This window comes from Mauremys mutica, chromosome 6, assembly GCF_020497125.1.
Source record: "Mauremys mutica isolate MM-2020 ecotype Southern chromosome 6, ASM2049712v1, whole genome shotgun sequence".
Classification (NCBI taxonomy): domain Eukaryota; kingdom Metazoa; phylum Chordata; order Testudines; family Geoemydidae; genus Mauremys; species Mauremys mutica.
Window position 1 is genome coordinate 20,504,184 of NC_059077.1, and position 13,011 is coordinate 20,517,194.

The following is a 13,011-nucleotide window of genomic DNA, read 5'->3' on the forward strand; positions in this document are numbered from 1 at the left end:
AGGCTTTTGAATCTCTTTTGTCTAGGGCCATATGAGGCAACCCATTCTTCTCGTTCTGTCTGTCCAGAGCAAGACAGTAACCTTCAAAGGTCTGTGTTCAATTTCCTCCTGTATCCCTCACCTTCTCAATCAGTTATGTCCTAGAGCTGGTAAAACATAAAAAATAAAAACTATATTTTCATTTAAAAAAAATGCAAGCAAAAAATTTGTTCAAAATTTCACAGGAGATTTTTTTAATTAATTCAAAAATCTTGTATTTGTTTCCATTCAGATTGAAAATTTCATTTCATTTCACTTTTAAAGAAGCTAACCCAATTAAAAATTAAATGGAATTTTTTATTTAGTTTAGAAATTCCCCCTTGGGGAAAAAAAAAGTCAAATAATGTTCCCTGAGAAAAACTGGACTAAACTCAGTTGGACTAAACTCAGTCTTTTTGAAGAAAAATTTCTGGCAGTTCTAGAACTTCCCTTGCTCTTCATCAGACTCTGCCTCTCAGTTTACACAGTTTGGGGGTAATAATCCAGTACAGCATAGGACTGGCATAAGGAGACTGAGAGCAGAGGATGGAAAGCGGCTATAGATGTGAATGACGACAATTTTGGAAAATGAGTCACAATCTTAACGATAGAGCTACTACCTCAGCTCCTTAATTGCTGTTGTAACCAGAGCAGCTGTTTGGATAAAGTGAGCCCCACCTTAATCATAGGAGAGTCCCTAAATCTCAAGGACTCCAGTAGTGAGAGGCGCTGAGCACTTTCCACTTCCAGAGTGGAGGGTGATTAACAGATTATATGCAAATACATTTGACCCTTCACCAAGCTAGACACACTTTCAGCCAAAACAAGCACAGACATTAGCAAATGATTAGGTCACTCATCTTTCACCACTGCATTTCCCTTTCAGCAACAAAATCCTTGAGTCATTCCTGTTTTTCTGATGGGAACTGCACACAGTGGGTGAAATCCTGACCCCTCTAAAATCATTGGGAGTTATGCCACTGACTTCAACAAGGCCAGGATTTCACCCAGCATGTTCACTGATTGGCAGTAACTGGAGTCAAACTCTCCTCTCACTGTGTATACTCCTGGTGCATTGCTTCCAAATCCTCTCTCAGGTTCATCAGGACAACTAGTACTTGCCCCTGCCTCTCACAGAGATTGTTTTCAGGCAGATGCTCTCTCAGCATGACCATTGCTGCCTGTCTGCCTAGCAGATCTGGAATAACTAATGCCCTGTTAACAGAACACATATGCCCCGTCACCCCAAAGAGTATTAATAACTGGCAGCTGCAGCAGTATAGACAGGGTTGGACTGGCAGGTCTAGAGCAGGGGTTCTCAAACTTCATTGCACCATGACCCCCTTCTGGCAATAAAAATAACGACATGACCCTAGGTGGGGGGACCGAAGCCTGAGCCTGCCCGAGCCCTGCTGCGCCAGAGCGGGGCAGGGGACGGGGGGGCAAAGCCAAAGTCTGAGCCCCACAGCCTCAGGCAAGAAATCAAAGCCAAAGTCTGAGCCCCACAGCCTCAGGCGAGGGAATCAAGGCCAAAGCCCAACCTGAGCCTCACTGCCCAGGGCGGAAGTCCTCGGGTTTTGGCTTCTGCCCCAGCAAGTCTAAGCCAGCCCTGGTAACCCCATTAAAATGGGGTCGTGACCCACATTGGGGTCCCAACCCTCGGTTTGAGAGCTGCTGGTCTAGACAGACTGAGCAGGACTTTTTCAGCAGACTACAAACAACCGGATAATTTCTGGGGAGTGAGAGTCCTTGTAGCCCTTCCTGAGCTTCAAGGGTCTCCTCCTCTGGAATATTTCGCTGCTGTTAGTACATAGGTAAGCTGCTGGGGCAGTCTAATGTATTCTAAATTAGAGCTGGTTTAAAAAAAATCATCCAGGAAGGGAGCAGTTGTACCAAAAGCAGGGAAATTCCACCCTCCTCCATGTTATTAATTCAGAAGCATGATGTATTTAATTGTATTCTTGTTGTCTAACTTTCTACTGAATGAACGTTTCAACCATTAACTTGCTTTATCTGTCATTTTGTTCTTCTTTTTTCCTTTCTTTTTAGTCAGCTTGCTCTTTCAGTTATACAGTTGGTGTGTCTTCCTCTGTTAAAAACGGTGCCATTATTATTTATTATTTGTAGTGTAGCGGGACCTAGGAGCCCCAGACATGAACTAGGACCCAAACACAGAACAAGAAGATAGTCCCTACCTCAAAGAGCTTACAATCTAAGGCAGGGGCTGGCAACCTTTCAGAAGTGGAGTGCCAAGTCTTCATTTATTCACTCGAATTTAAGGTTTCACGTGCCAGTAATACATTTTAACGCTTTTAGAAGGTCTCTTTCTATAAGTCTATAATATATAACTAAACTATTGTACGTAAAGTAAATAAGGTTTTTAAAATGTTTAAGAAGCTTCATTTAAAATTAAATTAAAATGCAGAGACCTCCCAGACCGGTGGCCAGAACCCAGGCAGTGTGAGTGCCACTGAAAATCAACTTGCGTGCCGCCTTTGGCACACGTGCCATAGGTTGCCTACCCCTGATCTAAGGCTATGGCTACACTACGAGGCTTTTAATGACACAGCTGTGCTGCTAAAAGGCAAGCAGTGTAGCTGCTGTTTGTCAGCAGGAGAGAACTCCCCCGCTGACAAAAACAACTCCCCCCCCCCCACCACCACGAGCAGTAGCCGTTGATTTTGTTGGCAGGAGAGCGCTCCTCTCAACAAAGCGCTGTTCACACTGGCACTTTTCATCAGTAAAACTTTTGTCTGGAGTTTTTTTAACATCTCTGAACGCCAAAAGTTTTGCCGAGGAAGTGCCAGTGTAGACAAATCCTAAGTAAGTTTCTCTGAGGAGTTACATTCTATTTTCTTGATGCTCCCACCGTTGGTCTTCTTTATTCACTTTGGCAGAATATTATTAAAAGTATCCACCCCAGGTACAGGCGAAAATAGGCTTAAATTTCTGCTGCTGTGATTGTCTGGCCTGTAAAATAATAATGAGTATATTTTCTATTCAAAGTTTGGACTGGCACTAGTGAATTTTTTATTGGAGGTGAAAGACAAACCAAACCCTCCTTCAGTGCTTCTAAACACATCAGTAGCAGCAAGAGTAAGCAGAGCTGTCCCTCCCAATCTCCTGAGGTGTGTTACATAGTACCATCTTGTGGAGATGCCAGGAAGTAGGCTGGAGCCAGAATTTAAGATCTCCCTGAGTAAGATATTAAGTAAAAACCATTTTATGAAATGGGAGGTTCCTTAATCCCTCAAGAACACTAGTGAAGGACCCAGAGTACTTATTATGGTACTCAAAATACAGTGGGTGTCTTTTTCCCCCCTCTCCCAGTGCTCTTGAAACAAACTAGTGAAACTCATATTTCAAAGTCACACACCTATATTTTTTCCCCAATCTCTACATTTTCCATGAAGCCTAGCGCTGTTCATCCCACACCTGAAGAAGAACCTGCTTAGGCTAATTTGTTTTGTTTTTTTTTAAAGTGCAACACTCACAAAATAAGTGATAAGAAGCATCCACTTTCTGGTTACATCGTGCTTTGAATTACTGTCGGTTGTAAATTGTAAATACTTTGGAGGCAAGCAGAAGTGTTGTCCGTGTACTGTGAAGAACTGCCACTCAACAAATAATAATCTATCCAGCCAATAAAAAGTATTAACTCTAGTTCAACTGAAAGATTTACAGGTCTGAGACATAGAGGAATCAGTTGATGTTTGTGCATAGAATCATAGAATCTCAGGGTTGGAAGGGACCTCAGGAGGTCATCTAGTCCAACCCCCTGCTCACAGCAGGACCAAACCCAACTAAATCATCCCAGCCAGGGCTTTGTCAAGCCTGACCTTAAAAACCTCTAAGGAAGGAGATTCCACCACCTCCCTAGGTAACCCATTCCAGTTCTGAATGGGTCCTGAAAACAGGCAAATGAGTCCTCGGGGTTGTGGGTTTCCCACTGAAAGTGTTGCACAGCTCCTGTTTTAAGTCACGTGCCAGCTGGCTGATCTGGGGTCAGACTGCTCAGGATCTATTAGTTTCACACTATTTATCTGATCCAAGACCCAGTGTAGCTAAGGTTTAAATTCTTACCTTTCTTGCCAACTGAATGGCTCCAGGGTATTTTCTCATTGTTTCATTAGCAATAAGTGCTGCAGGCAGAGTTGGAGGAAAGAGAGCTGTAAGCATGTAAGTACATGCTGAGAGGCCTGACTTTGTCTGGTGGCAGACTGCACACAGCTTCCATTCTATGGTGCCTGGGCCCTGGTGATACACCAACTGGGTCCCTCCTGAAACCTCACCCACTTTCTCTAGTTCCACTCATCAGGCTATGCTCACAGATGACATACAGTGTCTGGGTGAATTTGTGCATGCACCCCTTTTATTCTGTGTTGTATTTTGGTTGAAATACCCAAGAAGTCAGTAGGGTTAAAATTAATTCTTTATTTAAGGAAATTCCCCAAAATGCAACAGCTCCCACCATATGGACTGTCTCTTGGTCCTTCCCAGACTATCTTGACTAAACTCCCACTAGTGTTCTCCAGCATATATTCTATTTGCCAGCTCTGCTGCGTTCAGTTAACCTTAGTTACAAACAGCAATTCTTTTTGGTGCTGCCAACTCTCATGATTTTATCATGAGGTCTCATGGTGTTGGCAGTACTGCCAACCTCAAGAGATCAACAATCATGAGTCTGATCCCTAAAAATCATGAGATTTTTTTTAAAGGTAATACTGTGGCTTTTCAGTCTGTCTTTTGATTTTTGGACTCCCCCTGCCATCGTGTGTGTGGGGGGAATGGGGGCAACAACTGGTGTTGCCCGCTCACCCACATTTATTTGGTAAGTGATTTTGACACACCCACCTCTGTTGCAGGAGCTCTCAGCCTCACATCTGTCTGTCCCCGGCCAAGTAATTAATGCTGCCCCCCAATCTCCAAATCAGCCCCCTCAATTCTTCCCTATCAGTTCACCTCAGTCCACAGCCCCACCCTCCATCAGTTTAGTCCCCTCTAATAGTTCCCCTCACCCCCATAGGGTTGTCAACTTTCTAACTGCGCAAAACCAAACACCCTTGCCCCATGCCCTGCCCCGCCCCTTCCCAAGACCCTGCCCCCATTCACTCCATTCCCCCCTCCCTCTGTTACTCCCTCTCCCTCACCCTCACTCATTCACTCATTTTCACTGGGCTGAGGCAGAGAGTTGGGGCTCAGGAAGGGATGCAGGGAGCGGGACCCAGGCAGCACTCACCTCGGGCGGCTCTCCACACACAGTGACATGTCCCTTGGCTTCTAGTCAGAGGCATGGCCAGGCAGCTCTATGCACTGTCTCCGCCCACAGGCACCACCCACACCCGCAGGCACTGCCCACACAGCTCCCATTGACCATAGTTCCCAGCCAATGGGAGCTGCGGAGCCAGCACTTGGGGTGGGGGCAGCGCACAGAGCCCCCGTGGCCATCCCTCCGCCTAGGAGCCAAGGGACAGGTCGCCGTTTCTGGGGAGCCACACGGAGCCAGGTAGGGAGCCTGCCAGCCCCACGCCAAACAGACATTTAAGGTCCAGTCAGTGGTGCTGACTGAAGCCGCCAGGGTCCCTTTTCGACCAGGCGTTCCACTTAAAAACTGGACACCTGGCAACCCTACCCCCCAGCCTCACCTATGCTCCTCCTGGGGCTCTCCACTCCCTCTCTCCCAGGCCTGGGAGGCTGCAGCAGGGTTCACTCTCTCCCTTCCAGGCTGTGGGGGGCAACTCCAGATGCTCTTCACCCCCTTTATGCCCCTTCCCAAGCTAAGTATTGTGGGCAGGGGGGAGCATGGGCACTGTTCCCATTGTGCACAGGAGAGGAGGAGGGAGTGGAGGTGCCCTGAGCTGCTGGGCTCTTCAGTTCTCCCCTCCCTGTAAGAATGGTTTTGGTTTGCTGGGGGTAGAGTGCGGGGGAGGGGAGAGAGAGAGAGCGCGGAAAGGGGATTGACCCAGCCAAAACAGGACATATGGTCAGCCTATATATCTCCAGTCCCCCGGAGACTGGGTACAGTGCAGCCAATATCCTGTCACTTGTGAAAAAGCCACTATATTTAGTGTATTTCTAAATGTCATGGCTCCTGAAGTAATCAGATAATTACTATTATTTGTTAATAAGGCTAAGAATTTGTCACACATGTTTTTAGTAGACTACGGACAGGTCACAGGCAATAAAGAAACATTCACGGAAGCCTATCCATGACTTTTACTAAAAATATGCATAGTAAAATGGGTAGCTGCAGTGTCTCCACACCACCCCAGGGCATCCCAGCTCGGAACTGCAGAGTTCTCTCCACTGCCAATGGCTCTGAACTTGGGGCATCCCTGCTCCCTGTGGTGGCTGGGAGCTCCCAGGACCCCCACCATCTGCAGCAGCTCTGAGGCACACCCCCCGCCCACTGTGACTGGGCACTCGGGGCCCTCATAGTTCCCAGCCACCACCGGTGGCAGGGGGACCCTGCAGCCCCCAGGCACTGCAGGCTCAAGCCACGGAGGTCTCTGGAAGTCACGGATTCCATGACCTCATGACAAAATCATAGTCCTATTAATTAATTAATTAATTAATTAATTGTACTGTGGTAGTTCCTAAGAGCCCCAGTCATGGACCAGAACCGAATTGTGCTAGGTGCTGTACGAACAAAGACCAGGGGTCTCAACTTTCCTTTAAAAAATACTACATGTCTACTCTCATGGTTTGGCTTTTGCGTCGGGGAGGTATGGGGATGAGTAGCTTGGGCCCATGTTGGATATCAAAGTAATTCCCAGTACCAATGCATTTAATTCTCCATGGACATTTCCTCATGGTATAATTCCACATAACCATTGTAGGCATTCACATACAACTGCAATTCACTTTTTCTTTAGAGAATGTAATGTAAAATGCATAGGGTTGTAGCTAAACAAAAAATTTTAAGCAAGCCTGACCTTGCTGCATAAATCATTTGCTTTAACGAATAGGCCCCTTAATGCTTGTGCATTTTTCCTGGAGTAAAACAAGGCACCGGCCTACTGCCTGGAGAAGGCTGATAAGAGAGATTAATATTTAACATTTTCAAGTTCACGCATTGTAAATGCCTCTATCCTAAAATGGTTCAAACAAGTTAGCCAAATGAATATGGTATTTTAATTCATCCATTTGGAAATGCATGTGCATTTTTTCATTGGCAAGTTTACAAGTGAGAACATGTATTTTGATGTCATGAAGTGTCAGAGACTGAACAGGTATTAGTGTACTTCAGATTGGCATACTGTTTATTTGCTCAGTGAGCCTTTGTATCTAGGATGTACAGCATATTTCCCTCATCCTGGGGGGGTATGCATATTTGGTGAGAAGGGCATCTTTTGAGGCATAGCAGCCACAAAGCAACTGTAACTGTGTGGCAGAGTTATTCTGTTGACTGAAAATGTTGACGGGTATTGGAACTTGACTAGGAGATGTCGGTTGATTCCTGCTGAGTCATTGTGGAATGTATATCTTGCTAATACCACCCTGCATATAAGTGAGCCCCCTTGGAAAAAGAAAACAACAGTTTGGAGTTGAGAAGCCCTAAAGACGTAACCACAATAACAACCGAGCCTTGGGAGAAGTGTGTTTCATATTGAGTAATTGTTAATACAGCAAATCCATGGAAAAGGGGGAGTTTTCCACACAGTGGATATAGGTTGTATTTCACAGCAGTGTGGTAATGCCACCCGTTTGCAGCACCGTACATATGCAATTTCAAAAGCAACTTTCTCAATACGGACTGCAGAATAGTACTGTAGATAAATTAGAAGAACATCCATTAATATATGGCAGAAATAACTCACTCTGTACTAGGGATAATGATTCAGATTTCTTTTTTAATGGAATTCTAAGCTTTGGGCGGTTTTGTGCGTTTTTCAGGCATGATGGAACTCCTCAGAAGAACACATCCTGTTTTCAAAAGCATTCTGGGAGCAGCTGGTGAGTCCTGAACTTCCATTCTTATAGAGTTTAACCTTCAAGCTTTAAAAATCAATAAGCAGAAAACATGTAAGTAAATAGTGTTGAAATGCTTGTAAATTTCAGAGTTTAAAAGTCTTTTCATTTTGAGGTGAAAATAACTAGATTATTGCTTGGTGCCTTCAGAAACTCAAGCCTGTCTTCTGTTTTCAAAAACTTCTTCCATTAGGATTAATGAAATAAAAATTAAATTTGCTAAATTAGATTCCAACATAAAATAATCATTAGAAATAGTTAGAAAATGTCTGGGGTTTTGTATCCTGTGAAAAATCAAAAACTTTGGATAAAAGCTTAAAAATTTTGTCTGACACCAAAACATTGATTTTTGGCACCACCATTGCGTGGCCTAATAGGAATTGTACTTTGGGTACCTCAAGCCCCCATTTCCCTATGTGAGCCAGGCTTCCCAGCCAGACTACATTTCCCATGATGCACCTTAGCCAGGTATTCTGAGGATGCCCCACAGTGGCTCAGCAAGTGGGGAAGCTGTGGTGCATCATGGGAAATGTAATCTGCCTGGGGAACCCAGCCCACAGATGAGTATATGGGCCTGAGGCAGTTTGAATTACACTTCCTATAAATCCACTGCAGCAGCATTTCCAAATCTTGGTTGGGGGGTGTGTGTGTTTCAGCTGAAAATTTTCAGTTCTGAGGGATTTGATTTTTCATTGAAAAGTCAATAATTTCTGCAGGAAGCAGACTCTTTTCACAAAAAAATTGTTTAGTCAAAAAACAGTTTTCCATTGAAAATCAGTTCTGATAAAAGATTTGCAACCAACCTTAATCATCATATTTAATAAACAAGCTAATTCTCTTTCAATAAATATCCTTTCCCCAATACAAATGACGAAGCTAACAATGCAATGCTAAGGATAAGAAATGAAGTACTCAAAAATGAGAAGTTCCCAAAGTCAAATTTTCTACTCCTGTATTTTTTTTGATGATGTTGTATACGTTACTGGGAGTTACCAGGTAGTGCTAATTCAGATAGCATTACAAGTTCTGTTTATGTGCAGTTAGATCATGAAGAAATATTTATTGTTAATTGTGATTCAGTTATTTTTTTGAAACTGCATATCACCCATAAAGTAATTTATAGTGTTACTCTGTAACTCTAAATATTTTTAGTTGCAAAACTGATGCCTAGAAAAATATACTCATGTAAACAAACAAAATGTTATGATGTCAAAGCATTAGATAAATTGGACAGGATGCAAAGAAGAGCCACAAAAATTATTTGAACATTGGAAAAATGTGTTACAATAGGAGATTTAAAGAGATCAATCTTTTAGTTTATAAAAAAGAAGACAACAGTTGACTTGATTACAGTGTATAAGTACTGTAAGTTGGTGGACCTGATCACCAGCCTGGGATAGTCAGCCACATTCAGTTCTCTTTGTAGTCTTTTTTCCTCAGGGCTCTGTTTATTCTTCAACATACAAACAAAAAGGAAATATGGGATATTAACAAAAGCAATAGCCCTGTTCTGGACAGAACCACCTGGGCTCCGGTAGCTAAAGAGTCAGCCTAGTGGGGTCCATAGGTAGAGTTGCCAGGCGTCCGGTTTTCAACTGGAATGCCCAGTCGAAAAGGGACCCTGGTGCTCCTGGCCCACACCCAAACCCCCAGCCCGGAGCCCCATCCTCCACCCCAAACCTCTCATCCCTGGCCCCACCCCAGAGCCCACACCCCCTCCTGCACTCAAAGCCGCTCCTTCACCCCAAGCCCCTCATCCCTGGCCCCACCCCAGATCCTGAACACTCAGCTGGAGTTCTCACCTCCCCGCCCCCGCACCCCAACCCTCTGCCTGGAGCCCTCTCCTGCACCCTGAACCCATCATTTCTGGCCCCACCCCGAACCCATACTCCCCGCACCCCAGCCTGAAGCCCTCTCCTGCACTCAAAACCCCTCATCCCCAGCCCCACCCCAGAACCTGCACCCCCATGCCCCAACCCCCTGCCCTGTGAAAGTGAGTGATGGTGGGAGAGAGCAAGTGATGGAGGGAGGTGGGATGGAGCGAGCCGGGGGCAGGGCCTTGGATAAGGGGTGGGGCCTTGGGGAAGGAGGGGCAGGGGTGTTTGGTTTTGTGCAATTAGAAATTGGCAACCCTTTCCATAGGGCCTGCTTGCCCTCTCACAGCCTTCTGCTGCAGCCACAGTCCTCATAGCACTCTCCTTGCCCTCCCTTACTCATGGAGGTGGGTTCCTCCTTTATTGCCTTGTGATGGGGTTGATAAATCCTACACTAGAAAGTTAAGTGTGCAGGAATAACTTTCAGAGGCGCCTGAGGGGGGGCAAGTGGGGCAATTTGCCCCAGGCCCCGGCCTTGCATGGGCCCCCACAAGAATGTCGGAGGCTCGCCCCGACCCCGCTTCCACCTTCCCCCATCCCCTAGCGCCTCAGTGCACCGCGTCCAGGAGCAGCCCTGGACAGAGCTAAAGCAGGGGTGTGGTCAGGGGACAAGGAGCAGGATGGGTTGGGGATTCTGAGGGGGGCAGTCAGGGGGCAGGAAAAGGGTGGGGGTCAGATGGGGGCAGGACCAGGCTGTTTGGGGAGGCACAGCCTTCCCTACCCTAAAGCTCATTCAGCAGTTTGAGGCTTGCAGACAGCTATTTAACACAAAGAGCCAAGCTGTTATCTTTTCCCTTAGGACTACCATCCCCTTTCACTTCTCAAATGCCAAATTATAGTCTACATTTAATTTCAGTGCCAGAGGGAGATTCATGTCAGGGGCGGGTAGCTTCATTTAAAATTAGCCACTTTAGATTAACAGTGATAGAGTCAAGAGAGCCATGGGGGAGGGATCACATGAGAAGAGCAATATCCTACACCACCTACCTCCTTCCCAACCCTACCAAGGGAGACCCTTGTCCCCTGCATTCCCCGAGGCTCCAGAGGGGTTAATTCAGTGGTTCTCAAACTTTTTTATTGGTGACCCCTTTCACATAGCAAACCTCTGAGTGTGACCCCACCTGTATAAATTAAAAACACTTTTTTATATATGTAACCCTTCTGCCGGGCCGAAACGATAGCAGCAAGGGCCGGGTTCAATACATAGGGGTCCCTTCCCCACAACATAATGCAAAACCAGCTTGAGCCCCCACCCAGTGACCTGGAAAAATCTTACACACACCCCTGGGCACCTCAAAGAGGCAATACTTCCCCTCTCGCAAGCACAGAGTCTTGGTGTAGCAGAAAAGGTTTAATTACATGACAAACAACAAGCATTAAACTGGGAAAATACCTCAGCTAGAGTTCATAGGTCAAACCGTGAGCAAAGACCCACTCCAGCAAATTGGGCCATGTCCTTCTCTCGGGGCCCTTGAGTCCAGCAACCCCCAAATCACCCACAGTCCCAAAAGTCCCACAATCCAAAAGTCTCTGTCTCGGGTCAGTGCAGCCCCAGAGCTCAAGAGTCTCTCTGCAGAGGTCCCCCTCCCCAGCCTGGGTAGAAAGGGGCACCTTACGTGGTTTCGGGGCCAACTGCCCTGCCTCTTCATGGGGTTCTGCTTCCACTAGTCATCTCCGCAAACAGCTCAGCTCCGTTTGCTCTGTGGGCTGCTCCGCTCTGCCAGCTGCTCTGGTCCACCAGCTGTCCTGTGATCTGCTCCGGCCGTCCTCGGGAGCTGCTCGGCTCCACTCACCCAGTGGCTGCACAAACTGCTCCACTCCGCTCTGCCAGCTGCTCTGCTCCACAGTATGGCTTCAGGCTCCCCCACTCATTAGCACAGTACTCCGTTCTCTCAGCTTAGCAAGTCCAGCTCTTCAGTGATTTCAGCTCTTAGTGATTCCAGCTCATAGTAGGGGAACCCAGTGCCCATGAGTTCAGCTCAGTAACTGGTATCTCGCAGGGGCCCCCACGAGAATATAGTATTGCAACTTTTTTTATGGAAGGGGCCCCTGAAATTGCTTTGCCTCAGGCCCCTTGAATCATCTGGGCGGCCCTGATAACTCTGGGCCTTGGAAGCCCCAGCCCCACCTGTTGGAGGAGGGACTTGAAGGGGAGTCATTCCATACAGCAGGTCAGAGGGTGGAGAGAAGCAGACCTGCATTTGTTGCTGCAGAGGGACTATGCCAGGAAGGGAGGTCTGGTGCACACAGCCTAGACGCCGTACTCTGCTGAGACCCATGGGCCAAGTCGACAGGGACAACTGCCAGCCACCACGTGCCTCAAATGGGGGCAGAGTGGTAGGAAGAGGCCAGGGGACTGCAGCTTGTGGACTCCTGCCTTATAGTGCTCAAGAAGGATTTCTATGTTGGAACCTGGGAGGCGGGCCCTTTTACCTCTAGGAAGGGCTCCTGCCATGGGCTGTAACTGCTAGGTGGGGACTGCTGCTACAGATGGTAACCACCAGGCCAGGAGGCACACCCCACTTGTGATTGGTAGAGAATGCGGACATAATGACCCAGTCCTGCTGAAGGATGTAAAGAAGGCCAGCAGAGAAATGAGGAAGGAAAATAGGAAGAAACAACATGGACATGGAGAAATTGCTGAAGTGGTCGGTGGAGATCCAACAGCAACAGGCTACCCAGGTGCTGCAGCAATAGAATCAATTAATACAACAGCTGGCCTCACAACACCAGCAGCAATTCATCCAGGAGCTGACCAAAACCAACAATACCTGGTCTAGCAGATAGAGGCACTGCATTACCCCCTGGGAGCCACACTTAACCCAGGGCCATGATCCCCTGGAGGCAACGCCTGAGATCCTGTCAAGCTGACAAAGATGGGCCCAGGGGATAACCCCAAAGCCTTCTTGGTGACATTTGAACGTGTGACCATTGTGGTGGCATAGCAAACAGATCATTGAGCCATGCTCTTGGCCCCATGTCTGACTGGGCTGGCCTAGGCACTAGATCCTGGGGATGCCCGAGACTACCATAAGGTCAAGGTGCCCATCTTGGACTGCTTTGATACCTCCTTGAAGACATACTGCCAATATGTCTGAAGGGAAAAATGCCCATTCTCGGGTGCTGGCTCAGTACCTCACGGATTCTT

General features: G+C 46.9%; 1 long non-coding RNA gene across 1 annotated transcript in view; it reads right to left on the minus strand.

Moving 5' to 3' along the window:
• The window catches only part of LOC123373036, a 98,027-nt gene extending 92,743 nt beyond the window's left edge, over nucleotides 1–5,284 (minus strand). Inside the window, exons 1-2 of the long non-coding RNA XR_006580532.1 lie at nucleotides 5,258–5,284; nucleotides 4,102–4,160 (exon numbers count right to left, since the gene is read on the minus strand). This is a non-coding gene — a long non-coding RNA (uncharacterized LOC123373036). The remainder of the gene's footprint in view (nucleotides 1–4,101; nucleotides 4,161–5,257) is intronic.
• Between the last annotated feature and the right edge of the window lie 7,727 nt (nucleotides 5,285–13,011).